General features: G+C 46.8%; 40 non-coding genes across 40 annotated transcripts; 18 read left to right on the forward strand and 22 right to left on the reverse strand.

The window, feature by feature from the left end:
- The first annotated feature begins 962 nt into the window (after nucleotides 1–962).
- On the forward strand, nucleotides 963–1,034 carry trnad-guc (transfer RNA aspartic acid (anticodon GUC)). Its single transcript has one exon. It is a non-coding gene; the product is annotated as a tRNA-Asp (tRNA).
- A 103-nt stretch (nucleotides 1,035–1,137) lies between these two features.
- On the reverse strand, nucleotides 1,138–1,209 carry trnag-ucc (transfer RNA glycine (anticodon UCC)). Its single transcript has one exon. It is a non-coding gene; the product is annotated as a tRNA-Gly (tRNA).
- A 505-nt stretch (nucleotides 1,210–1,714) lies between these two features.
- Nucleotides 1,715–1,830, reverse strand: LOC141327171 (U5 spliceosomal RNA). Its single transcript, XR_012354483.1, has one exon. It is a non-coding gene; the product is annotated as a U5 spliceosomal RNA (small nuclear RNA).
- Nucleotides 1,831–3,044: 1,214 nt separating this feature from the next.
- On the reverse strand, nucleotides 3,045–3,116 carry trnag-ucc (transfer RNA glycine (anticodon UCC)). Its single transcript has one exon. It is a non-coding gene; the product is annotated as a tRNA-Gly (tRNA).
- A 505-nt stretch (nucleotides 3,117–3,621) lies between these two features.
- LOC141327172 (U5 spliceosomal RNA) lies at nucleotides 3,622–3,737 on the reverse strand. The gene has a single exon (XR_012354484.1). It is a non-coding gene; the product is annotated as a U5 spliceosomal RNA (small nuclear RNA).
- Nucleotides 3,738–4,136: 399 nt separating this feature from the next.
- On the forward strand, nucleotides 4,137–4,207 carry trnag-gcc (transfer RNA glycine (anticodon GCC)). The gene has a single exon. It is a non-coding gene; the product is annotated as a tRNA-Gly (tRNA).
- A 569-nt stretch (nucleotides 4,208–4,776) lies between these two features.
- Nucleotides 4,777–4,848, forward strand: trnad-guc (transfer RNA aspartic acid (anticodon GUC)). The gene has a single exon. It is a non-coding gene; the product is annotated as a tRNA-Asp (tRNA).
- Nucleotides 4,849–4,951: 103 nt separating this feature from the next.
- trnag-ucc (transfer RNA glycine (anticodon UCC)) lies at nucleotides 4,952–5,023 on the reverse strand. Its single transcript has one exon. It is a non-coding gene; the product is annotated as a tRNA-Gly (tRNA).
- A 505-nt stretch (nucleotides 5,024–5,528) lies between these two features.
- On the reverse strand, nucleotides 5,529–5,644 carry LOC141327173 (U5 spliceosomal RNA). The gene has a single exon (XR_012354485.1). It is a non-coding gene; the product is annotated as a U5 spliceosomal RNA (small nuclear RNA).
- A 399-nt stretch (nucleotides 5,645–6,043) lies between these two features.
- On the forward strand, nucleotides 6,044–6,114 carry trnag-gcc (transfer RNA glycine (anticodon GCC)). Its single transcript has one exon. It is a non-coding gene; the product is annotated as a tRNA-Gly (tRNA).
- Nucleotides 6,115–6,683: 569 nt separating this feature from the next.
- On the forward strand, nucleotides 6,684–6,755 carry trnad-guc (transfer RNA aspartic acid (anticodon GUC)). Its single transcript has one exon. It is a non-coding gene; the product is annotated as a tRNA-Asp (tRNA).
- A 103-nt stretch (nucleotides 6,756–6,858) lies between these two features.
- trnag-ucc (transfer RNA glycine (anticodon UCC)) lies at nucleotides 6,859–6,930 on the reverse strand. The gene has a single exon. It is a non-coding gene; the product is annotated as a tRNA-Gly (tRNA).
- Nucleotides 6,931–7,435: 505 nt separating this feature from the next.
- LOC141327115 (U5 spliceosomal RNA) lies at nucleotides 7,436–7,551 on the reverse strand. Its single transcript, XR_012354430.1, has one exon. It is a non-coding gene; the product is annotated as a U5 spliceosomal RNA (small nuclear RNA).
- A 399-nt stretch (nucleotides 7,552–7,950) lies between these two features.
- trnag-gcc (transfer RNA glycine (anticodon GCC)) lies at nucleotides 7,951–8,021 on the forward strand. The gene has a single exon. It is a non-coding gene; the product is annotated as a tRNA-Gly (tRNA).
- A 569-nt stretch (nucleotides 8,022–8,590) lies between these two features.
- On the forward strand, nucleotides 8,591–8,662 carry trnad-guc (transfer RNA aspartic acid (anticodon GUC)). The gene has a single exon. It is a non-coding gene; the product is annotated as a tRNA-Asp (tRNA).
- A 103-nt stretch (nucleotides 8,663–8,765) lies between these two features.
- On the reverse strand, nucleotides 8,766–8,837 carry trnag-ucc (transfer RNA glycine (anticodon UCC)). Its single transcript has one exon. It is a non-coding gene; the product is annotated as a tRNA-Gly (tRNA).
- Nucleotides 8,838–9,342: 505 nt separating this feature from the next.
- On the reverse strand, nucleotides 9,343–9,458 carry LOC141327174 (U5 spliceosomal RNA). Its single transcript, XR_012354486.1, has one exon. It is a non-coding gene; the product is annotated as a U5 spliceosomal RNA (small nuclear RNA).
- A 2,145-nt stretch (nucleotides 9,459–11,603) lies between these two features.
- On the forward strand, nucleotides 11,604–11,674 carry trnag-gcc (transfer RNA glycine (anticodon GCC)). The gene has a single exon. It is a non-coding gene; the product is annotated as a tRNA-Gly (tRNA).
- Nucleotides 11,675–12,243: 569 nt separating this feature from the next.
- Nucleotides 12,244–12,315, forward strand: trnad-guc (transfer RNA aspartic acid (anticodon GUC)). Its single transcript has one exon. It is a non-coding gene; the product is annotated as a tRNA-Asp (tRNA).
- A 103-nt stretch (nucleotides 12,316–12,418) lies between these two features.
- Nucleotides 12,419–12,490, reverse strand: trnag-ucc (transfer RNA glycine (anticodon UCC)). Its single transcript has one exon. It is a non-coding gene; the product is annotated as a tRNA-Gly (tRNA).
- A 505-nt stretch (nucleotides 12,491–12,995) lies between these two features.
- LOC141327175 (U5 spliceosomal RNA) lies at nucleotides 12,996–13,111 on the reverse strand. The gene has a single exon (XR_012354487.1). It is a non-coding gene; the product is annotated as a U5 spliceosomal RNA (small nuclear RNA).
- Nucleotides 13,112–13,510: 399 nt separating this feature from the next.
- Nucleotides 13,511–13,581, forward strand: trnag-gcc (transfer RNA glycine (anticodon GCC)). The gene has a single exon. It is a non-coding gene; the product is annotated as a tRNA-Gly (tRNA).
- Nucleotides 13,582–14,150: 569 nt separating this feature from the next.
- On the forward strand, nucleotides 14,151–14,222 carry trnad-guc (transfer RNA aspartic acid (anticodon GUC)). Its single transcript has one exon. It is a non-coding gene; the product is annotated as a tRNA-Asp (tRNA).
- A 103-nt stretch (nucleotides 14,223–14,325) lies between these two features.
- On the reverse strand, nucleotides 14,326–14,397 carry trnag-ucc (transfer RNA glycine (anticodon UCC)). Its single transcript has one exon. It is a non-coding gene; the product is annotated as a tRNA-Gly (tRNA).
- Nucleotides 14,398–14,902: 505 nt separating this feature from the next.
- Nucleotides 14,903–15,018, reverse strand: LOC141327127 (U5 spliceosomal RNA). The gene has a single exon (XR_012354442.1). It is a non-coding gene; the product is annotated as a U5 spliceosomal RNA (small nuclear RNA).
- A 399-nt stretch (nucleotides 15,019–15,417) lies between these two features.
- Nucleotides 15,418–15,488, forward strand: trnag-gcc (transfer RNA glycine (anticodon GCC)). The gene has a single exon. It is a non-coding gene; the product is annotated as a tRNA-Gly (tRNA).
- Nucleotides 15,489–16,232: 744 nt separating this feature from the next.
- trnag-ucc (transfer RNA glycine (anticodon UCC)) lies at nucleotides 16,233–16,304 on the reverse strand. Its single transcript has one exon. It is a non-coding gene; the product is annotated as a tRNA-Gly (tRNA).
- A 505-nt stretch (nucleotides 16,305–16,809) lies between these two features.
- Nucleotides 16,810–16,925, reverse strand: LOC141327176 (U5 spliceosomal RNA). Its single transcript, XR_012354488.1, has one exon. It is a non-coding gene; the product is annotated as a U5 spliceosomal RNA (small nuclear RNA).
- A 399-nt stretch (nucleotides 16,926–17,324) lies between these two features.
- trnag-gcc (transfer RNA glycine (anticodon GCC)) lies at nucleotides 17,325–17,395 on the forward strand. The gene has a single exon. It is a non-coding gene; the product is annotated as a tRNA-Gly (tRNA).
- Nucleotides 17,396–17,963: 568 nt separating this feature from the next.
- trnad-guc (transfer RNA aspartic acid (anticodon GUC)) lies at nucleotides 17,964–18,035 on the forward strand. The gene has a single exon. It is a non-coding gene; the product is annotated as a tRNA-Asp (tRNA).
- A 103-nt stretch (nucleotides 18,036–18,138) lies between these two features.
- trnag-ucc (transfer RNA glycine (anticodon UCC)) lies at nucleotides 18,139–18,210 on the reverse strand. The gene has a single exon. It is a non-coding gene; the product is annotated as a tRNA-Gly (tRNA).
- Nucleotides 18,211–18,715: 505 nt separating this feature from the next.
- LOC141327178 (U5 spliceosomal RNA) lies at nucleotides 18,716–18,831 on the reverse strand. Its single transcript, XR_012354489.1, has one exon. It is a non-coding gene; the product is annotated as a U5 spliceosomal RNA (small nuclear RNA).
- Nucleotides 18,832–19,230: 399 nt separating this feature from the next.
- trnag-gcc (transfer RNA glycine (anticodon GCC)) lies at nucleotides 19,231–19,301 on the forward strand. Its single transcript has one exon. It is a non-coding gene; the product is annotated as a tRNA-Gly (tRNA).
- Nucleotides 19,302–19,869: 568 nt separating this feature from the next.
- Nucleotides 19,870–19,941, forward strand: trnad-guc (transfer RNA aspartic acid (anticodon GUC)). The gene has a single exon. It is a non-coding gene; the product is annotated as a tRNA-Asp (tRNA).
- A 103-nt stretch (nucleotides 19,942–20,044) lies between these two features.
- On the reverse strand, nucleotides 20,045–20,116 carry trnag-ucc (transfer RNA glycine (anticodon UCC)). The gene has a single exon. It is a non-coding gene; the product is annotated as a tRNA-Gly (tRNA).
- Nucleotides 20,117–20,621: 505 nt separating this feature from the next.
- On the reverse strand, nucleotides 20,622–20,737 carry LOC141327179 (U5 spliceosomal RNA). The gene has a single exon (XR_012354490.1). It is a non-coding gene; the product is annotated as a U5 spliceosomal RNA (small nuclear RNA).
- A 399-nt stretch (nucleotides 20,738–21,136) lies between these two features.
- trnag-gcc (transfer RNA glycine (anticodon GCC)) lies at nucleotides 21,137–21,207 on the forward strand. The gene has a single exon. It is a non-coding gene; the product is annotated as a tRNA-Gly (tRNA).
- Nucleotides 21,208–21,950: 743 nt separating this feature from the next.
- On the reverse strand, nucleotides 21,951–22,022 carry trnag-ucc (transfer RNA glycine (anticodon UCC)). Its single transcript has one exon. It is a non-coding gene; the product is annotated as a tRNA-Gly (tRNA).
- Nucleotides 22,023–22,527: 505 nt separating this feature from the next.
- On the reverse strand, nucleotides 22,528–22,643 carry LOC141327180 (U5 spliceosomal RNA). Its single transcript, XR_012354491.1, has one exon. It is a non-coding gene; the product is annotated as a U5 spliceosomal RNA (small nuclear RNA).
- A 399-nt stretch (nucleotides 22,644–23,042) lies between these two features.
- Nucleotides 23,043–23,113, forward strand: trnag-gcc (transfer RNA glycine (anticodon GCC)). Its single transcript has one exon. It is a non-coding gene; the product is annotated as a tRNA-Gly (tRNA).
- The last annotated feature ends 533 nt before the right edge of the window (nucleotides 23,114–23,646 follow it).

Below are 23,646 nucleotides of genomic sequence, written 5' to 3' on the forward strand. Positions count from 1 at the left end.
AGATTTTCATCTCCCCCTCACTCCAAATGGGAGGAGTAAAAGTGAAAAAGTCTCTTCCATCATCCATTCTCGCCTGCCACACAGGAGGCCTGGCTCTGATTCCCGGGCAAATGCAGGAACAGAGTTCTTTTAAGTAAGGGGTGTGTGTTTGCATGTGTGTGGGATTCTTTAAAATGAGCCTTGAAGGCCAAGCCTGATTTGCTAGAAGGAGCTCCAAACTTTGCATATTGACCCAACCCCCCTTTACCTGGATTTGACGTGTAACAGTTACGCACCATTACTAAATCCAGGGCAATGTGAAGGCCGAAGTTCTCCCAGCCGAGCATTGGTGGTTCAGTGGTAGAATTCTCGCCTGCCACACGGGAGACCCGGGTCCGATTCCCGGCCAATGCAGGAACAGAGTTCTTTTAATTAAGTTGTGTGTGTGCTTGCATGTGTGTAAGGTTCTTTAAAATGAAGCCTGATTTACTTGAAGGAGCTCCAAACTTTGCATACCGACCAACCCCCGTTCCCTGCCGAATCTTTTCAGAAACTCATTAGTCCGTCTATATTCGTCAAATGCCTATAAAACTTGTTCACTTTATCTATAGGTTGACGAAGTTTAGCAGTGGGCAATATACTCGTAAATGCGGTGTTAATTCCAAACGTTCTCCCTCCTTTCCGAGCATTGGTGGTTCAGTGGTAGAATTCTAGCAGTGGGCGATATGATCCACGTAAATGCGATGTTACTGCCACATGATTTCCCATCCTTTTTTTCATGTTCCCATTATGAAAAGTAAAAAAAAATAGTAATAATAGTAAAGTGGTCCAAATGAGGACCCCCTGTAATGTGTAGCATTCAAGATATTGGGAGACTCAATAAGATCAAGGCAGGTTGATTTGTTTTTTTCATGGAGTAGTGGCTCCTTATGCTGATGTCTGTGAAGTCAAGTCGGCTGGGGGCGAAGCACAGCGGGTACAGCTCCTCGTTAGTATAGTGGACAGTATCTCCGCCTGTCACGCGGAAGACCGGGGTTCGATTCCCCGACGGGGAGACCCAGCTCTTTGCTGCTGCTGAACGACTCATCCAAAAGATTTTGGTGCTCACAGAGGTCACAGAAGAAGTTCTGCTTCAACGTCAGCCAGAGCCAAAACAAATGCGTTGGCCGGGAATCGAACCCGGGTCAACTGCTTGGAAGGCAGCTATGCTCACCACTATACCACCAACGCAAGTTCCCGACTCCAGCTTTTAGCCATCTGAAAAGAATGCTTGAAATGCACAAGTCACTGATAGGGCAAAAGGAGCTGAAGCCATATTTGTTTGTATCCCGTCATGTACGAGAGAGTGCTGTCTTTCCATGCGGGCTAAAGAAATCTGGAGCTGCGACGCAGAAAGCGCAAAGGCCGCAAGTACAGAACGTGGTGAGGCGCGCTTCGTTCCACCGCCCATTGGCTGGTGGCCAGTTTTACTCTTGACACTCCAATACAGCTCTGTTGTGAGCAGAAAAGAATGCTGGAAGTACATAAGTCACTGACAGGGCCAAAGTAGCTGAAGCCCAAGGTTTGGATCCCATCATGTCATGAGAGTGCTGTCTTTCCATGCTGGCTGAAAAAAAATGTGAAGTTGCGACACAGGAAGCGCAAAGGCTGCAAACACGGTCCACGAGAAAGCACGCTTTGCTCCAATGCACATTGGTGTGTGGTCAGATTTAGTCTGCTATTGAAACTGCAGTGCAGCTCTGCTGTGAGCAGAGCACCCAAAAATACAGGTCACTCGGAAAGGTTCCCCTCCACGGAAATCTTTAGTAAAAGGCGAAAGATTTATGCGTCTATGAAGAGAAACTCGAGTTGTGTGCCCATGCGCTTGAGCATGTGCGCTCCCTGTGGTAAACCACTATACTCACAAAGGGTAATCTAGGGTGCCGATAAGATTTTCATCTCCCCCTCACTCCAAATGGGAGGAGTAAAAGTTAAAAAGTCTCTTCCATCATCCATTCTCGCCTGCCACACAGGAGGCCTGGCTCTGATTCCCGGGCAAATGCAGGAACAGAGTTCTTTTAAGTAAGGGGTGTGTGTTTGCATGTGTGTGGGATTCTTTAAAATGAGCCTTGAAGGCCAAGCCTGATTTGCTAGAAGGAGCTCCAAACTTTGCATATTGACCCAACCCCCCTTTCCCTGGATTTGACGTGTAACAGTTACGCACCATTACTAAATCCAGGGCAATGTGAAGGCCGAAGTTCTCCCAGCTGAGCATTGGTGGTTCAGTGGTAGAATTCTCGCCTGCCACGCGGGAGACCCGGTTCCGATTCCCGGCCAATGCAGGAACAGAGTTCTTTTAATTAAGTTGTGTGTGTGCTTGCATGTGTGTAAGGTTCTTTAAAATGAAGCCTGATTTACTTGAAGGAGCTCCAACCTTTGCATACCGACCAACCCCCGTTCCCTGCCGAATCTTTTCAGAAACTCATTAGTCCGTCTATATTCGTCAAATGCCTATAAAACTTGTTCACTTTATCTATAGGTTGACGAAGTTTAGCAGTGGGCAATATACTCGTAAATGCGGTGTTAATTCCAAACGTTCTCCCTCCTTTCCGAGCATTGGTGGTTCAGTGGTAGAATTCTAGCAGTGGGCGATATGATCCACGTAAATGCGATGTTACTGCCACATGATTTCCCATCCTTTTTTTCATGTTCCCATTATGAAAAGTAAAAAAAATAGTAATAATAGTAAAGTGGTCCAAATGAGGACCCCCTGTAATGTGTAGCATTCAAGATATTGGGAGACTCAATAAGATCAAGGCAGGTTGATTTGTTTTTTTTCATGGAGTAGTGGCTCCTTATGCTGATGTCTGTTAAGTCAAGTCGGCTGTGGGCGAAGCACAGCGGGTACAGCTCTTCGTTAGTATAGTGGACAGTATCTCCGCCTGTCACGCGGAAGACCGGGGTTCGATTCCCCGACGGGGAGACCCAGCTCTTTGCTGCTGCTGAACGACTCATCCAAAAGATTTTGGTGCTCACAGAGGTCACAGAAGGAGTTCTGCTTCAACGTCAGCCAGAGCCAAAACAAATGCGTTGGCCGGGAATCGAACCCGGGTCAACTGCTTGGAAGGCAGCTATGCTCACCACTATACCACCAACGCAAGTTCCCGACTCCAGCTTTTAGCCATCTGAAAAGAATGCTTGAAATGCACAAGTCACTGATAGGGCAAAAGGAGCTGAAGCCATCTTTGTTTGTATCCCGTCATGTACGAGAGAGTGCTGTCTTTCCATGCGGGCTAAAGAAATCTGGAGCTGCGACGCAGAAAGCGCAAAGGCCGCAAGTACAGAACGTGGTGAGGCGCGCTTCGTTCCACCGCCCATTGGCTGGTGGCCAGTTTTACTCTTGACACTCCAATACAGCTCTGTTGTGAGCAGAAAAGAATGCTGGAAGTACATAAGTCACTGACAGGGCCAAAGTAGCTGAAGCCCAAGGTTTGGATCCCATCATGTCATGAGAGTGCTGTCTTTCCATGCTGGCTGAAAAAAAATGTGAAGTTGCGACACAGGAAGCGCAAAGGCTGCAGACACGGTCCACGAGAAAGCACGCTTTGCTCCAATGCACATTGGTGTGTGGTCAGATTTAGTCTGCTATTGAAACTGCAGTGCAGCTCTGCTGTGAGCAGAGCACCCAAAAATACAGGTCACTCGGAAAGGTTCCCCTCCACGGAAATCTTTAGTAAAAGGCGAAAGATTTATGCGTCTATGAAGAGAAACTCGAGTTGTGTGCCCATGCGCTTGAGCATGTGCGCTCCCTGTGGTAAACCACTATACTCACAAAGGGTAATCTAGGGTGCCGATAAGATTTTCATCTCCCCCTCACTCCAAATGGGAGGAGTAAAAGTGAAAAAGTCTCTTCCATCATCCATTCTCGCCTGCCACACAGGAGGCCTGGCTCTGATTCCCGGGCAAATGCAGGAACAGAGTTCTTTTAAGTAAGGGGTGTGTGTTTGCATGTGTGTGGGATTCTTTAAAATGAGCCTTGAAGGCCAAGCCTGATTTGCTAGAAGGAGCTCCAAACTTTGCATATTGACCCAACCCCCTTTTACCTGGATTTGACGTGTAACAGTTACGCACCATTACTAAATCCAGGGCAATGTGAAGGCCTAAAGTCTCCCAGCCGAGCATTGGTGGTTCAGTGGTAGAATTCTCGCCTGCCACGCGGGAGACCCGGGTCCGATTCCCGGCCAATGCAGGAACAGAGTGCTTTTAATTAAGTTGTGTGTGTGCTTGCATGTGTGTAAAGTTCTTTAAAATGAAGCCTGATTTACTTGAAGGAGCTCCAACCTTTGCATACCGACCAACCCCCGTTCCCTGACGAATCTTTTCAGAAACTCATTAGTCCGTCTATATTCGTCAAATGCCTATAAAACTTGTTCACTTTATCTATAGGTTGACGAAGTTTAGCAGTGGGCAATATACTCGTAAATGCGGTGTTAATTCCAAACGTTCTCCCTCCTTTCCGAGCATTGGTGGTTCAGTGGTAGAATTCTAGCAGTGGGCGATATGATCCACGTAAATGCGATGTTACTGCCACATGATTTCCCATCCTTTTATTCATGTTCCCATTATGAAAAGTAAAAAAAAATAGTAATAATAGTAAAGTGGTCCAAATGAGGACCCCCTGTAATGTGTAGCATTCAAGATATTGGGAGACTCAATAAGATCAAGGCAGGTTGATTTGTTTTTTTCATGGAGTAGTGGCTCCTTATGCTGATGTCTGTGAAGTCAAGTCGGCTGGGTGCGAAGCACAGCGGGTACAGCTCCTCGTTAGTATAGTGGACAGTATCTCCGCCTGTCACGCGGAAGACCGGGGTTCGATTCCCCGACGGGGAGACCCAGCTCTTTGCTGCTGCTGAACGACTCATCCAAAAGATTTTGGTGCTCACAGAGGTCACAGAAGGAGTTCTGCTTCAACGTCAGCCAGAGCCAAAACAAATGCGTTGGCCGGGAATCGAACCCGGGTCAACTGCTTGGAAGGCAGCTATGCTCACCACTATACCACCAACGCAAGTTCCCGACTCCAGCTTTTAGCCATCTGAAAAGAATGCTTGAAATGCACAAGTCACTGATAGGGCAAAAGGAGCTGAAGCCATCTTTGTTTGTATCCCGTCATGTACGAGAGAGTGCTGTCTTTCCATGCGGGCTAAAGAAATCTGGAGCTGCGACGCAGAAAGCGCAAAGGCCGCAAGTACAGAACGTGGTGAGGCGCGCTTCGTTCCACCGCCCATTGGCTGGTGGCCAGTTTTACTCTTGACACTCCAATACAGCTCTGTTGTGAGCAGAAAAGAATGCTGGAAGTACATAAGTCACTGACAGGGCCAAAGTAGCTGAAGCCCAAGGTTTGGATCCCATCATGTCATGAGAGTGCTGTCTTTCCATGCTGGCTGAAAAAAAATGTGAAGTTGCGACACAGGAAGCGCAAAGGCTGCAAACACGGTCCACGAGAAAGCACGCTTTGCTCCAATGCACATTGGTGTGTGGTCAGATTTAGTCTGCTATTGAAACTGCAGTGCAGCTCTGCTGTGAGCAGAGCACCCAAAAATACAGGTCACTCGGAAAGGTTCCCCTCCACGGAAATCTTTAGTAAAAGGCGAAAGATTTATGCGTCTATGAAGAGAAACTCGAGTTGTGTGCCCATGCGCTTGAGCATGTGCGCTCCCTGTGGTAAACCACTATACTCACAAAGGGTAATCTAGGGTGCCGATAAGATTTTCATCTCCCCCTCACTCCAAATGGGAGGAGTAAAAGTGAAAAAGTCTCTTCCATCATCCATTCTCGCCTGCCACACAGGAGGCCTGGCTCTGATTCCCGGGCAAATGCAGGAACAGAGTTCTTTTAAGTAAGGGGTGTGTGTTTGCATGTGTGTGGGATTCTTTAAAATGAGCCTTGAAGGCCAAGCCTGATTTGCTAGAAGGAGCTCCAAACTTTGCATATTGACCCAACCCCCTTTTACCTGGATTTGACGTGTAACAGTTACGCACCATTAATAAATCCAGGGCAATGTGAAGGCCTAAAGTCTCCCAGCCGAGCATTGGTGGTTCAGTGGTAGAATTCTCGCCTGCCACGCGGGAGACCCGGGTCCGATTCCCGGCCAATGCAGGAACAGAGTGCTTTTAATTAAGTTGTGTGTGTGCTTGCATGTGTGTAAAGTTCTTTAAAATGAAGCCTGATTTACTTGAAGGAGCTCCAACCTTTGCATACCGACCAACCCCCGTTCCCTGACGAATCTTTTCAGAAACTCATTAGTCCGTCTATATTCGTCAAATGCCTATAAAACTTGTTCACTTTATCTATAGGTTGACGAAGTTTAGCAGTGGGCAATATACTCGTAAATGCGGTGTTAATTCCAAACGTTCTCCCTCCTTTCCGAGCATTGGTGGTTCAGTGGTAGAATTCTAGCAGTGGGCGATATGATCCACGTAAATGCGATGTTACTGCCACATGATTTCCCATCCTTTTTTTCATGTTCCCATTATGAAAAGTAAAAAAAAATAGTAATAATAGTAAAGTGGTCCAAATGAGGACCCCCTGTAATGTGTAGCATTCAAGATATTGGGAGACTCAATAAGATCAAGGCAGGTTGATTTGTTTTTTTCATGGAGTAGTGGCTCCTTATGCTGATGTCTGTGAAGTCAAGTCGGCTGGGGGCGAAGCACAGCGGGTACAGCTCCTCGTTAGTATAGTGGACAGTATCTCCGCCTGTCACGCGGAAGACCGGGGTTCGATTCCCCGACGGGGAGACCCAGCTCTTTGCTGCTGCTGAACGACTCATCCAAAAGATTTTGGTGCTCACAGAGGTCACAGAAGGAGTTCTGCTTCAACGTCAGCCAGAGCCAAAACAAATGCGTTGGCCGGGAATCGAACCCGGGTCAACTGCTTGGAAGGCAGCTATGCTCACCACTATACCACCAACGCAAGTTCCCGACTCCAGCTTTTAGCCATCTGAAAAGAATGCTTGAAATGCACAAGTCACTGATAGGGCAAAAGGAGCTGAAGCCATCTTTGTTTGTATCCCGTCATGTATGAGAGAGTGCTGTCTTTCCATGCGGGCTAAAGAAATCTGGAGCTGCGACGCAGAAAGCGCAAAGGCCGCAAGTACAGAACGTGGTGAGGCGCGCTTCGTTCCACCGCCCATTGGCTGGTGGCCAGTTTTACTCTTGACACTCCAATACAGCTCTGTTGTGAGCAGAAAAGAATGCTGGAAGTACATAAGTCACTGACAGGGCCAAAGTAGCTGAAGCCCAAGGTTTGGATCCCATCATGTCATGAGAGTGCTGTCTTTCCATGCTGGCTGAAAAAAAATGTGAAGTTGCGACACAGGAAGCGCAAAGGCTGCAAACACGGTCCACGAGAAAGCACGCTTTGCTCCAATGCACATTGGTGTGTGGTCAGATTTAGTCTGCTATTGAAACTGCAGTGCAGCTCTGCTGTGAGCAGAGCACCCAAAAATACAGGTCACTCAGAAAGGTTCCCCTCCACGGAAATCTTTAGTAAAAGGCGAAAGATTTATGCGTCTATGAAGAGAAACTCGAGTTGTGTGCCCATGCGCTTGAGCATGTGCGCTCCCTGTGGTAAACCACTATACTCACAAAGGGTAATCTAGGGTGCCGATAAGATTTTCATCTCCCCCTCACTCCAAATGGGAGGAGTAAAAGTTAAAAAGTCTCTTCCATCATCCATTCTCGCCTGCCACACAGGAGGCCTGGCTCTGATTCCCGGGCAAATGCAGGAACAGAGTTCTTTTAAGTAAGGGGTGTGTGTTTGCATGTGTGTGGGATTCTTTAAAATGAGCCTTGAAGGCCAAGCCTGATTTGCTAGAAGGAGCTCCAAACTTTGCATATTGACCCAACCCCCCTTTACCTGGATTTGACGTGTAACAGTTACGCACCATTACTAAATCCAGGGCAATGTGAAGGCCGAAAGTCTCCCAGCCGAGCATTGGTGGTTCAGTGGTAGAATTCTCGCCTGCCACGCGGGAGACCCGGGTCCGATTCCCGGCCAATGCAGGAACAGAGTGCTTTTAATTAAGTTGTGTGTGTGCTTGCATGTGTGTAAGGTTCTTTAAAATGAAGCCTGATTTACTTGAAGGAGCTCCAACCTTTGCATACCGACCAACCCCCGTTCCCTGACGAATCTTTTCAGAAACTCATTAGTCCGTCTATATTCGTCAAATGCCTATAAAACTTGTTCACTTTATCTATAGGTTGACGAAGTTTAGCAGTGGGCAATATACTCGTAAATGCGGTGTTAATTCCAAACGTTCTCCCTCCTTTCCGAGCATTGGTGGTTCAGTGGTAGAATTCTAGCAGTGGGCGATATGATCCACGTAAATGCGATGTTACTGCCACATGATTTCCCATCCTTTTTTTCATGTTCCCATTATGAAAAGTAAAAAAAAATAGTAATAATAGTAAAGTGGTCCAAATGAGGACCCCCTGTAATGTGTAGCATTCAAGATATTGGGAGACTCAATAAGATCAAGGCAGGTTGATTTGTTTTTTTCATGGAGTAGTGGCTCCTTATGCTGATGTCTGTGAAGTCAAGTCGGCTGGGGGCGAAGCACAGCGGGTACAGCTCCTCGTTAGTATAGTGGACAGTATCTCCGCCTGTCACGCGGAAGACCGGGGTTCGATTCCCCGACGGGGAGACCCAGCTCTTTGCTGCTGCTGAACGACTCATCCAAAAGATTTTGGTGCTCACAGAGGTCACAGAAGGAGTTCTGCTTCAACGTCAGCCAGAGCCAAAACAAATGCGTTGGCCGGGAATCGAACCCGGGTCAACTGCTTGGAAGGCAGCTATGCTCACCACTATACCACCAACGCAAGTTCCCGACTCCAGCTTTTAGCCATCTGAAAAGAATGCTTGAAATGCACAAGTCACTGATAGGGCAAAAGGAGCTGAAGCCATCTTTGTTTGTATCCCGTCATGTACGAGAGAGTGCTGTCTTTCCATGCGGGCTAAAGAAATCTGGAGCTGCGACGCAGAAAGCGCAAAGGCCGCAAGTACAGAACGTGGTGAGGCGCGCTTCGTTCCACCGCCCATTGGCTGGTGGCCAGTTTTACTCTTGACACTCCAATACAGCTCTGTTGTGAGCAGAAAAGAATGCTGGAAGTACATAAGTCACTGACAGGGCCAAAGTAGCTGAAGCCCAAGGTTTGGATCCCATCATGTCATGAGAGTGCTGTCTTTCCATGCTGGCTGAAAAAAAATGTGAAGTTGCGACACAGGAAGCGCAAAGGCTGCAAACACGGTCCACGAGAAAGCACGCTTTGCTCCAATGCACATTGGTGTGTGGTCAGATTTAGTCTGCTATTGAAACTGCAGTGCAGCTCTGCTGTGAGCAGAGCACCCAAAAATACAGGTCACTCGGAAAGGTTCCCCTCCACGGAAATCTTTAGTAAAAGGCGAAAGATTTATGCGTCTATGAAGAGAAACTCGAGTTGTGTGCCCATGCGCTTGAGCATGTGCGCTCCCTGTGGTAAACCACTATACTCACAAAGGGTAATCTAGGGTGCCGATAAGATTTTCATCTCCCCCTCACTCCAAATGGGAGGAGTAAAAGTTAAAAAGTCTCTTCCATCATCCATTCTCGCCTGCCACACAGGAGGCCTGGCTCTGATTCCCGGGCAAATGCAGGAACAGAGTTCTTTTAAGTAAGGGGTGTGTGTTTGCATTAGGGATGTCAAAATTAATCGTTTTTTCGATGCATCGCGATGCAGACAAGGACGGTTCGGTATCGGTTCAGTAATAGACCATAACCGATTATAATGGACTCAGTCCAGTGCCAGAACACGCGACCCAGGGGGCTTGCATGATTTTCCGGGAGGGAGGGGGTTGGGCTAACGAGGGGAGTACTCCACATGAATGAAGTCTTCAGATTTTAACTGAAAGGATTATTGCCACTTTCTTTACACACCGGTGCATTTAACGAACTAACAAACATCAGTGTGTATTTAACAAATGTCTTTATTTTTTTGTTAGTAATTCGTTTAAAAGACTGAAACATTATTTTTATTTGGTTGAAAAGACTGGCTAAAAGCACCTAGCGCGTCTATCTGGCTCAGCGTTTTACACAAATATAACGATTTGTTGATATTGTGAGTGCACATAAATAATTGTAGACCTTTTGCAGTTTTGAAGGATGTAGAACTCTTACCTTTATCAACAAAAATTGTGTATTTTAGGTTTCCACTGTTATTAAGAAAAAATGCAAGTGATCGCGTTTGAGCTTCCATGTCAGCTGCAAAACCCGCTTTCGCTTTCACTCTCCACACAAACGATTGGATATTCGTCTAACAGCGCACATTTATCTAGATTAAATGTTTAAATTAATATTCTGAAATGCATCAAGTGTTTTATGTCTATGGATTTTATTTAATTCAAGTCGTGTTGATTTGAGAAGGCTAAATTTATCAAACATGCTCAACTCATTGCTGCTGGCCGCTTGTTCGTTAGGTTAGGTTAAAGCTTGAATTTAACAAACATAAAATGTTCCAAACATATTTCTAAATTAACTTAAAAAGGAAACAAAACGAAAATCTAGCCACTTTGCCATTAGAATCCAAAACTGAACTATTTTAATTGCTGCACGAACTCTTCTGATAAATTGTCGGACAAGAACGGGGCTCGGGTCTGAGAGTCTCAGGCTGGGCTCGTGCAGGACTCTATTCGTTACCTCGTTTCAATTAAATAAGATTTGAGCGGTACCTCTCGGTTGAAATCGTATTTGGTTTAGTTTTTCGCGTTTAAAATGACTATAGCGGCAGCTTTTATAGCAAAAGATATACGGCCCTTTTCTGTGGTGGAAAACCCCGGCCACCTGTTAAATAACGTACACTGGAGCCGCGAAATAAGCTTCCCTCACGCTGACACTTTTCAGAAAAGATTATGCCGGAACTTGTAACGCGCCGATTCTCCTGGCAACAGTGTTACTTATTAAAAGAAGACAACTTAAATGAGCAACAGAAATTAGAAGTAAAACCATCGCAACCGCACACATGCGGAACTCATGGCATATAGCTGCAGACTGTGCACAGAACGGAACTCTGCTCTTAAAGGAGCCACAACATTTTCACCCATTACAAACGCTACAACGAAACCAAAGCCCAGGTATTTACTTTTGTGTATTTATTCTAAATGTTGCTGGTGTCATCTGTGCCCAGACTTTAGTTTTGTTTGATACACTCAAGAAGTGTGTTTTCTTTGAGGAGGTAAGATTAAAGTTTCAGTTCATATATCTGACTGTTTGTATTTATTAACACAATTGTATATATTTGAAGTAAAATTGAAAAATGAGTATGTAGTGCATCGTCAATGCATCGTGATGCATCGAGATATTGTATTGAACCGAATCGATGACATGATAATCGTAATCGAACCGAACCGTAAGACCACTGTAGGTTCACACCCCTAGTTTGCATGTGTGTGGGATTCTTTAAAATGAGCCTTGAAGGCCAAGCCTGATTTGCTAGAAGGAGCTCCAAACTTTGCATATTGACCCAACCCCCCTTTACCTGGATTTGACGTGTAACAGTTACGCACCATTACTAAATCCAGGGCAATGTGAAGGCCGAAGTTCTCCCAGCCGAGCATTGGTGGTTCAGTGGTAGAATTCTCGCCTGCCACGCGGGAGACCCGGGTTCGATTCCTGGCCAATGCAGGAACAGAGTTCTTTTAATTAAGTTGTGTGTGTGCTTGCATGTGTGTAAGGTTCTTTAAAATGAAGCCTGATTTACTTGAAGGAGCTCCAACCTTTGCATACCGACCAACCCCCGTTCCCTGACGAATCTTTTCAGAAACTCATTAGTCCGTCTATATTCGTCAAATGCCTATAAAACTTGTTCACTTTATCTATAGGTTGACGAAGTTTAGCAGTGGGCAATATACTCGTAAATGCGGTGTTAATTCCAAACGTTCTCCCTCCTTTCCGAGCATTGGTGGTTCAGTGGTAGAATTCTAGCAGTGGGCGATATGATCCACGTAAATGCGATGTTACTGCCACATGATTTCCCATCCTTTTTTTCATGTTCCCATTATGAAAAGTAAAAAAAAATAGTAATAATAGTAAAGTGGTCCAAATGAGGACCCCCTGTAATGTGTAGCATTCAAGATATTGGGAGACTCAATAAGATCAAGGCAGGTTGATTTGTTTTTTTCATGGAGTAGTGGCTCCTTATGCTGATGTCTGTGAAGTCAAGTCGGCTGGGGGCGAAGCACTGCGGGTACAGCTCCTCGTTAGTATAGTGGACAGTATCTCCGCCTGTCACGCGGAAGACCGGGGTTCGATTCCCCGACGGGGAGACCCAGCTCTTTGCTGCTGCTGAACGACTCATCCAAAAGATTTTGGTGCTCACAGAGGTCACAGAAGGAGTTCTGCTTCAACGTCAGCCAGAGCCAAAACAAATGCGTTGGCCGGGAATCGAACCCGGGTCAACTGCTTGGAAGGCAGCTATGCTCACCACTATACCACCAACGCAAGTTCCCGACTCCAGCTTTTAGCCATCTGAAAAGAATGCTTGAAATGCACAAGTCACTGATAGGGCAAAAGGAGCTGAAGCCATCTTTGTTTGTATCCCGTCATGTACGAGAGAGTGCTGTCTTTCCATGCGGGCTAAAGAAATCTGGAGCTGCGACGCAGAAAGCGCAAAGGCCGCAAGTACAGAACGTGGTGAGGCGCGCTTCGTTCCACCGCCCATTGGCTGGTGGCCAGTTTTACTCTTGACACTCCAATACAGCTCTGTTGTGAGCAGAAAAGAATGCTGGAAGTACATAAGTCACTGACAGGGCCAAAGTAGCTGAAGCCCAAGGTTTGGATCCCATCATGTCATGAGAGTGCTGTCTTTCCATGCTGGCTGAAAAAAAATGTGAAGTTGCGACACAGGAAGCGCAAAGGCTGCAAACACGGTCCACGAGAAAGCACGCTTTGCTCCAATGCACATTGGTGTGTGGTCAGATTTAGTCTGCTATTGAAACTGCAGTGCAGCTCTGCTGTGAGCAGAGCACCCAAAAATACAGGTCACTCGGAAAGGTTCCCCTCCACGGAAATCTTTAGTAAAAGGCGAAAGATTTATGCGTCTATGAAGAGAAACTCGAGTTGTGTGCCCATGCGCTTGAGCATGTGCGCTCCCTGTGGTAAACCACTATACTCACAAAGGGTAATCTAGGGTGCCGATAAGATTTTCATCTCCCCCTCAATCCAAATGGGAGGAGTAAAAGTTAAAAAGTCTCTTCCATCATCCATTCTCGCCTGCCACACAGGAGGCCTGGCTCTGATTCCCGGGCAAATGCAGGAACAGAGTTCTTTTAAGTAAGGGGTGTGTGTTTGCATGTGTGTGGGATTCTTTAAAATGAGCCTTGAAGGCCAAGCCTGATTTGCTAGAAGGAGCTCCAAACTTTGCATATTGACCCAACCCCCCTTTACCTGGATTTGACGTGTAACAGTTACGCACCATTACTAAATCCAGGGCAATGTGAAGGCCGAAGTTCTCCCAGCCGAGCATTGGTGGTTCAGTGGTAGAATTCTCGCCTGCCACGCGGGAGACCCGGGTCCGATTCCCGGCCAATGCAGGAACAGAGTTCTTTTAATTAAGTTGTGTGTGTGCTTGCATGTGTGTAAGGTTCTTTAAAATGAAGCCTGATTTACTTGAAGGAGCTCCAAACTTTGCATACCGACCAACCCCCGTTCCCTGCCGAATCTTTTCAGAAACTCATTAGTCCGTCTATATTCGTCAAATGCCTATAAAACTTGTTCACTTTATCTATAGGTTGACGAAGTTTAGCAGTGGGCAATATACTCGTAAATGCGGTGTTAATTCCAAACGTTCTCCCTCCTTTCCGAGCATTGGTGGTTCAGTGGTAGAATTCTAGCAGTGGGCGATATGATCCACGTAAATGCGATGTTACTGCCACATGATTTCCCATCCTTTTTTTCATGTTCCCATTATGAAAAGTAAAAAAAAATAGTAATAATAGTAAAGTGGTCCAAATGAGGACCCCCTGTAATGTGTAGCATTCAAGATATTGGGAGACTCAATAAGATCAAGGCAGGTTGATTTGTTTTTTTCATGGAGTAGTGGCTCCTTATGCTGATGTCTGTGAAGTCAAGTCGGCTGGGGGCGAAGCACTGCGGGTACAGCTCCTCGTTAGTATAGTGGACAGTATCTCCGCCTGTCACGCGGAAGACCGGGGTTCGATTCCCCGACGGGGAGACCCAGCTCTTTGCTGCTGCTGAACGACTCATCCAAAAGATTTTGGTGCTCACAGAGGTCACAGAAGGAGTTCTGCTTCAACGTCAGCCAGAGCCAAAACAAATGCGTTGGCCGGGAATCGAACCCGGGTCAACTGCTTGGAAGGCAGCTATGCTCACCACTATACCACCAACGCAAGTTCCCGACTCCAGCTTTTAGCCATCTGAAAAGAATGCTTGAAATGCACAAGTCACTGATAGGGCAAAAGGAGCTGAAGCCATCTTTGTTTGTATCCCGTCATGTACGAGAGAGTGCTGTCTTTCCATGCGGGCTAAAGAAATCTGGAGCTGCGACGCAGAAAGCGCAAAGGCCGCAAGTACAGAACGTGGTGAGGCGCGCTTCGTTCCACCGCCCATTGGCTGGTGGCCAGTTTTACTCTTGACACTCCAATACAGCTCTGTTGTGAGCAGAAAAGAATGCTGGAAGTACATAAGTCACTGACAGGGCCAAAGTAGCTGAAGCCCAAGGTTTGGATCCCATCATGTCATGAGAGTGCTGTCTTTCCATGCTGGCTGAAAAAAAATGTGAAGTTGCGACACAGGAAGCGCAAAGGCTGCAAACACGGTCCACGAGAAAGCACGCTTTGCTCCAATGCACATTGGTGTGTGGTCAGATTTAGTCTGCTATTGAAACTGCAGTGCAGCTCTGCTATGAGCAGAGCACCCAAAAATACAGGTCACTCGGAAAGGTTCCCCTCCACGGAAATCTTTAGTAAAAGGCGAAAGATTTATGCGTCTATGAAGAGAAACTCGAGTTGTGTGCCCATGCGCTTGAGCATGTGCGCTCCCTGTGGTAAACCACTATACTCACAAAGGGTAATCTAGGGTGCCGATAAGATTTTCATCTCCCCCTCAATCCAAATGGGAGGAGTAAAAGTTAAAAAGTCTCTTCCATCATCCATTCTCGCCTGCCACACAGGAGGCCTGGCTCTGATTCCCGGGCAAATGCAGGAACAGAGTTCTTTTAAGTAAGGGGTGTGTGTTTGCATGTGTGTGGGATTCTTTAAAATGAGCCTTGAAGGCCAAGCCTGATTTGCTAGAAGGAGCTCCAAACTTTGCATATTGACCCAACCCCCCTTTACCTGGATTTGACGTGTAACAGTTACGCACCATTACTAAATCCAGGGCAATGTGAAGGCCGAAGTTCTCCCAGCCGAGCATTGGTGGTTCAGTGGTAGAATTCTCGCCTGCCACGCGGGAGACCCGGGTCCGATTCCCGGCCAATGCAGGAACAGAGTTCTTTTAATTAAGTTGTGTGTGTGCTTGCATGTGTGTAAGGTTCTTTAAAATGAAGCCTGATTTACTTGAAGGAGCTCCAAACTTTGCATACCGACCAACCCCCGTTCCCTGCCGAATCTTTTCAGAAACTCATTAGTCCGTCTATATTCGTCAAATGCCTATAAAACTTGTTCACTTTATCTATAGGTTGACGAAGTTTAGCAGTGGGCAATATACTCGTAAATGCGGTGTTAATTCCAAACGTTCTCCCTCCTTTCCGAGCATTGGTGGTTCAGTGGTAGAATTCTAGCAGTGGGCGATATGATCCACGTAAATGCGATGTTACTGCCACATGATTTCCCATCCTTTTTTTCATGTTCCCATTATGAAAAGTAAAAAAAAATAGTAATAATAGTAAAGTGGTCCAAATGAGGACCCCCTGTAATGTGTAGCATTCAAGATATTGGGAGACTCAATAAGATCAAGGCAGGTTGATTTGTTTTTTTCATGGAGTAGTGGCTCCTTATGCTGATGTCTGTTAAGTCAAGTCGGCTGGGGGCGAAGCACAGCGGGTACAGCTCCTCGTTAGTATAGTGGACAGTATCTCCGCCTGTCACGCGGAAGACCTGGGTTCGATTCCCCGACGGGGAGACCCAGCTCTTTGCTGCTGCTGAACGACTCATCCAAAAGATTTTGGTGCTCACAGAGGTCACAGAAGGAGTTCTGCTTCAACATCAGCCAGAGCCAAAACAAATGCGTTGGCCGGGAATCGAACCCGGGTCAACTGCTTGGAAGGCAGCTATGCTCACCACTATACCACCAACGCAAGTTCCCGACTCCAGCTTTTAGCCATCTGAAAAGAATGCTTGAAATGCACAAGTCACTGATAGGGCAAAAGGAGCTGAAGCCATATTTGTTTGTATCCCGTCATGTACGAGAGAGTGCTGTCTTTCCATGCGGGCTAAAGAAATCTGGAGCTGCGACGCAGAAAGCGCAAAGGCCGCAAGTACAGAACGTGGTGAGGCGCGCTTCGTTCCACCGCCCATTGGCTGGTGGCCAGTTTTACTCTTGACACTCCAATACAGCTCTGTTGTGAGCAGAAAAGAATGCTGGAAGTACATAAGTCACTGACAGGGCCAAAGTAGCTGAAGCCCAAGGTTTGGATCCCATCATGTCATGAGAGTGCTGTCTTTCCATGCTGGCTGAAAAAAAATGTGAAGTTGCGACACAGGAAGCGCAAAGGCTGCAAACACGGTCCACGAGAAAGCACGCTTTGCTCCAATGCACATTGGTGTGTGGTCAGATTTAGTCTGCTATTGAAACTGCAGTGCAGCTCTGCTGTGAGCAGAGCACCCAAAAATACAGGTCACTCGGAAAGGTTCCCCTCCACGGAAATCTTTAGTAAAAGGCGAAAGATTTATGCGTCTATGAAGAGAAACTCGAGTTGTGTGCCCATGCGCTTGAGCATGTGCGCTCCCTGTGGTAAACCACTATACTCACAAAGGGTAATCTAGGGTGCCGATAAGATTTTCATCTCCCCCTCACTCCAAATGGGAGGAGTAAAAGTGAAAAAGTCTCTTCCATCATCCATTCTCGCCTGCCACACAGGAGGCCTGGCTCTGATTCCCGGGCAAATGCAGGAACAGAGTTCTTTTAAGTAAGGGGTGTGTGTTTGCATGTGTGTGGGATTCTTTAAAATGAGCCTTGAAGGCCAAGCCTGATTTGCTAGAAGGAGCTCCAAACTTTGCATATTGACCCAACCCCCCTTTCCCTGGATTTGACGTGTAACAGTTACGCACCATTACTAAATCCAGGGCAATGTGAAGGCCGAAGTTCTCCCAGCTGAGCATTGGTGGTTCAGTGGTAGAATTCTCGCCTGCCACGCGGGAGACCCGGGTCCGATTCCCGGCCAATGCAGGAACAGAGTTCTTTTAATTAAGTTGTGTGTGTGCTTGCATGTGTGTAAGGTTCTTTAAAATGAAGCCTGATTTACTTGAAGGAGCTCCAACCTTTGCATACCGACCAACCCCCGTTCCCTGACGAATCTTTTCAGAAACTCATTAGTCCGTCTATATTCGTCAAATGCCTATAAAACTTGTTCACTTTATCTATAGGTTGACGAAGTTTAGCAGTGGGCAATATACTCGTAAATGCGGTGTTAATTCCAAACGTTCTCCCTCCTTTCCGAGCATTGGTGGTTCAGTGGTAGAATTCTAGCAGTGGGCGATATGATCCACGTAAATGCGATGTTACTGCCACATGATTTCCCATCCTTTTTTCATGTTCCCATTATGAAAAGTAAAAAAAAATAGTAATAATAGTAAAGTGGTCCAAATGAGGACCCCCTGTAATGTGTAGCATTCAAGATATTGGGAGACTCAATAAGATCAAGGCAGGTTGATTTGTTTTTTTCATGGAGTAGTGGCTCCTTATGCTGATGTCTGTGAAGTCAAGTCGGCTGGGGGCGAAGCACAGCGGGTACAGCTCCTCGTTAGTATAGTGGACAGTATCTCCGCCTGTCACGCGGAAGACCGGGGTTCGATTCCCCGACGGGGAGACCCAGCTCTTTGCTGCTGCTGAACGACTCATCCAAAAGATTTTGGTGCTCACAGAGGTCACAGAAGGAGTTCTGCTTCAACGTCAGCCAGAGCCAAAACAAATGCGTTGGCCGGGAATCGAACCCGGGTCAACTGCTTGGAAGGCAGCTATGCTCACCACTATACCACCAACGCAAGTTCCCGACTCCAGCTTTTAGCCATCTGAAAAGAATGCTTGAAATGCACAAGTCACTGATAGGGCAAAAGGAGCTGAAGCCATCTTTGTTTGTATCCCGTCATGTACGAGAGAGTGCTGTCTTTCCATGCGGGCTAAAGAAATCTGGAGCTGCGACGCAGAAAGCGCAAAGGCCGCAAGTACAGAACGTGGTGAGGCGCGCTTCGTTCCACCGCCCATTGGCTGGTGGCCAGTTTTACTCTTGACACTCCAATACAGCTCTGTTGTGAGCAGAAAAGAATGCTGGAAGTACATAAGTCACTGACAGGGCCAAAGTAGCTGAAGCCCAAGGTTTGGATCCCATCATGTCATGAGAGTGCTGTCTTTCCATGCTGGCTGAAAAAAAATGTGAAGTTGCGACACAGGAAGCGCAAAGGCTGCAAACACGGTCCACGAGAAAGCACGCTTTGCTCCAATGCACATTGGTGTGTGGTCAGATTTAGTCTGCTATTGAAACTGCAGTGCAGCTCTGCTGTGAGCAGAGCACCCAAAAATACAGGTCACTCGGAAAGGTTCCCCTCCACGGAAATCTTTAGTAAAAGGCGAAAGATTTATGCGTCTATGAAGAGAAACTCGAGTTGTGTGCCCATGCGCTTGAGCATGTGCGCTCCCTGTGGTAAACCACTATACTCACAAAGGGTAATCTAGGGTGCCGATAAGATTTTCATCTCCCCCTCACTCCAAATGGGAGGAGTAAAAGTTAAAAAGTCTCTTCCATCATCCATACTCGCCTGCCACACAGGAGGCCTGGCTCTGATTCCCGGGCAAATGCAGGAACAGAGTTCTTTTAAGTAAGGGGCGTGTGTTTGCATGTGTGTGGGATTCTTTAAAATGAGCCTTGAAGGCCAAGCCTGATTTGCTAGAAGGAGCTCCAAACTTTGCATATTGACCCAACCCCCCTTTACCTGGATTTGACGTGTAACAGTTACGCACCATTACTAAATCCAGGGCAATGTGAAGGCCGAAAGTCTCCCAGCCGAGCATTGGTGGTTCAGTGGTAGAATTCTCGCCTGCCACGCGGGAGACCCGGGTCCGATTCCCGGCCAATGCAGGAACAGAGTGCTTTTAATTAAGTTGTGTGTGTGCTTGCATGTGTGTAAGGTTCTTTAAAATGAAGCCTGATTTACTTGAAGGAGCTCCAACCTTTGCATACCGACCAACCCCCGTTCCCTGACGAATCTTTTCAGAAACTCATTAGTCCGTCTATATTCGTCAAATGCCTATAAAACTTGTTCACTTTATCTATAGGTTGACGAAGTTTAGCAGTGGGCAATATACTCGTAAATGCGGTGTTAATTCCAAACGTTCTCCCTCCTTTCCGAGCATTGGTGGTTCAGTGGTAGAATTCTAGCAGTGGGCGATATGATCCACGTAAATGCGATGTTACTGCCACATGATTTCCCATCCTTTTTTCATGTTCCCATTATGAAAAGTAAAAAAAAATAGTAATAATAGTAAAGTGGTCCAAATGAGGACCCCCTGTAATGTGTAGCATTCAAGATATTGGGAGACTCAATAAGATCAAGGCAGGTTGATTTGTTTTTTTCATGGAGTAGTGGCTCCTTATGCTGATGTCTGTGAAGTCAAGTCGGCTGGGGGCGAAGCACAGCGGGTACAGCTCCTCGTTAGTATAGTGGACAGTATCTCCGCCTGTCACGCGGAAGACCGGGGTTCGATTCCCCGACGGGGAGACCCAGCTCTTTGCTGCTGCTGAACGACTCATCCAAAAGATTTTGGTGCTCACAGAGGTCACAGAAGGAGTTCTGCTTCAACGTCAGCCAGAGCCAAAACAAATGCGTTGGCCGGGAATCGAACCCGGGTCAACTGCTTGGAAGGCAGCTATGCTCACCACTATACCACCAACGCAAGTTCCCGACTCCAGCTTTTAGCCATCTGAAAAGAATGCTTGAAATGCACAAGTCACTGATAGGGCAAAAGGAGCTGAAGCCATCTTTGTTTGTATCCCGTCATGTACGAGAGAGTGCTGTCTTTCCATGCGGGCTAAAGAAATCTGGAGCTGCGACGCAGAAAGCGCAAAGGCCGCAAGTACAGAACGTGGTGAGGCGCGCTTCGTTCCACCGCCCATTGGCTGGTGGCCAGTTTTACTCTTGACACTCCAATACAGCTCTGTTGTGAGCAGAAAAGAATGCTGGAAGTACATAAGTCACTGACAGGGCCAAAGTAGCTGAAGCCCAAGGTTTGGATCCCATCATGTCATGAGAGTGCTGTCTTTCCATGCTGGCTGAAAAAAAATGTGAAGTTGCGACACAGGAAGCGCAAAGGCTGCAAACACGGTCCACGAGAAAGCACGCTTTGCTCCAATGCACATTGGTGTGTGGTCAGATTTAGTCTGCTATTGAAACTGCAGTGCAGCTCTGCTGTGAGCAGAGCACCCAAAAATACAGGTCACTCGGAAAGGTTCCCCTCCACGGAAATCTTTAGTAAAAGGCGAAAGATTTATGCGTCTATGAAGAGAAACTCGAGTTGTGTGCCCATGCGCTTGAGCATGTGCGCTCCCTGTGGTAAACCACTATACTCACAAAGGGTAATCTAGGGTGCCGATAAGATTTTCATCTCCCCCTCACTCCAAATGGGAGGAGTAAAAGTTAAAAAGTCTCTTCCATCATCCATTCTCGCCTGCCACACAGGAGGCCTGGCTCTGATTCCCGGGCAAATGCAGGAACAGAGTTCTTTTAAGTAAGGGGTGTGTGTTTGCATGTGTGTGGGATTCTTTAAAATGAGCCTTGAAGGCCAAGCCTGATTTGCTAGAAGGAGCTCCAAACTTTGCATATTGACCCAACCCCCCTTTCCCTGGATTTGACGTGTAACAGTTACGCACCATTACTAAATCCAGGGCAATGTGAAGGCCGAAGTTCTCCCAGCTGAGCATTGGTGGTTCAGTGGTAGAATTCTCGCCTGCCACGCGGGAGACCCGGGTCCGATTCCCGGCCAATGCAGGAACAGAGTTCTTTTAATTAAGTTGTGTGTGTGCTTGCATGTGTGTAAGGTTCTTTAAAATGAAGCCTGATTTACTTGAAGGAGCTCCAACCTTTGCATACCGACCAACCCCCGTTCCCTGACGAATCTTTTCAGAAACTCATTAGTCCGTCTATATTCGTCAAATGCCTATAAAACTTGTTCACTTTATCTATAGGTTGACGAAGTTTAGCAGTGGGCAATATACTCGTAAATGCGGTGTTAATTCCAAACGTTCTCCCTCCTTTCCGAGCATTGGTGGTTCAGTGGTAGAATTCTAGCAGTGGGCGATATGATCCACGTAAATGCGATGTTACTGCCACATGATTTCCCATCCTTTTTTTCATGTTCCCATTATGAAAAGTAAAAAAAATAGTAATAATAGTAAAGTGGTCCAAATGAGGACCCCCTGTAATGTGTAGCATTCAAGATATTGGGAGACTCAATAAGATCAAGGCAGGTTGATTTGTTTTTTTCATGGAGTAGTGGCTCCATATGCTGATGTCTGTTAAGTCAAGTCGGCTGGGGGCGAAGCACAGCGGGTACAGCTCTTCGTTAGTATAGTGGACAGTATCTCCGCCTGTCACGCGGAAGACCGGGGTTCGATTCCCCGACGGGGAGACCCAGCTCTTTGCTGCTGCTGAACGACTCATCCAAAAGATTTTGGTGCTCACAGAGGTCACAGAAGGAGTTCTGCTTCAACGTCAGCCAGAGCCAAAACAAATGCGTTGGCCGGGAATCGAACCCGGGTCAACTGCTTGGAAGGCAGCTATGCTCACCACTATACCACCAACGCAAGTTCCCGACTCCAGCTTTTAGCCATCTGAAAAGAATGCTTGAAATGCACAAGTCACTGATAGGGCAAAAGGAGCTGAAGCCATCTTTGTTTGTATCCCGTCATGTACGAGAGAGTGCTGTCTTTCCATGCGGGCTAAAGAAATCTGGAGCTGCGACGCAGAAAGCGCAAAGGCCGCAAGTACAGAACGTGGTGAGGCGCGCTTCGTTCCACCGCCCATTGGCTGGTGGCCAGTTTTACTCTTGACACTCCAATACAGCTCTGTTGTGAGCAGAAAAGAATGCTGGAAGTACATAAGTCACTGACAGGGCCAAAGTAGCTGAAGCCCAAGGTTTGGATCCCATCATGTCATGAGAGTGCTGTCTTTCCATGCTGGCTGAAAAAAAATGTGAAGTTGCGACACAGGAAGCGCAAAGGCTGCAAACACGGTCCACGAGAAAGCACGCTTTGCTCCAATGCACATTGGTGTGTGGTCAGATTTAGTCTGCTATTGAAACTGCAGTGCAGCTCTGCTGTGAGCAGAGCACCCAAAAATACAGGTCACTCGGAAAGGTTCCCCTCCACGGAAATCTTTAGTAAAAGGCGAAAGATTTATGCGTCTATGAAGAGAAACTCGAGTTGTGTGCCCATGCGCTTGAGCATGTGCGCTCCCTGTGGTAAACCACTATACTCACAAAGGGTAATCTAGGGTGCCGATAAGATTTTCATCTCCCCCTCACTCCAAATGGGAGGAGTAAAAGTTAAAAAGTCTCTTCCATCATCCATACTCGCCTGCCACACAGGAGGCCTGGCTCTGATTCCCGGGCAAATGCAGGAACAGAGTTCTTTTAAGTAAGGGGTGTGTGTTTGCATGTGTGTGGGATTCTTTAAAATGAGCCTTGAAGGCCAAGCCTGATTTGCTAGAAGGAGCTCCAAACTTTGCATATTGACCCAACCCCCCTTTACCTGGATTTGACGTGTAACAGTTACGCACCATTACTAAATCCAGGGCAATGTGAAGGCCGAAAGTCTCCCAGCCGAGCATTGGTGGTTCAGTGGTAGAATTCTCGCCTGCCACGCGGGAGACCCGGGTCCGATTCCCGGCCAATGCAGGAACAGAGTGCTTTTAATTAAGTTGTGTGTGTGCTTGCATGTGTGTAAGGTTCTTTAAAATGAAGCCTGATTTACTTGAAGGAGCTCCAACCTTTGCATACCGACCAACCCCCGTTCCCTGACGAATCTTTTCAGAAACTCATTAGTCCGTCTATATTCGTCAAATGCCTATAAAACTTGTTCACTTTATCTATAGGTTGACGAAGTTTAGCAGTGGGCAATATACTCGTAAATGCGGTGTTAATTCCAAACGTTCTCCCTCCTTTCCGAGCATTGGTGGTTCAGTGGTAGAATTCTAGCAGTGGGCGATATGATCCACGTAAATGCGATGTTACTGCCACATGATTTCCCATCCTTTTTTCATGTTCCCATTATGAAAAGTAAAAAAAAATAGTAATAATAGTAAAGTGGTCCAAATGAGGACCCCCTGTAATGTGTAGCATTCAAGATATTGGGAGACTCAATAAGATCAAGGCAGGTTGATTTGTTTTTTTCATGGAGTAGTGGCTCCTTATGCTGATGTCTGTGAAGT

The sequence above is a fragment of the Garra rufa genome, chromosome 2 (assembly GCF_049309525.1).
Source record: "Garra rufa chromosome 2, GarRuf1.0, whole genome shotgun sequence".
In the NCBI taxonomy this organism is placed as follows: Eukaryota; Metazoa; Chordata; class Actinopteri; order Cypriniformes; family Cyprinidae; genus Garra; species Garra rufa.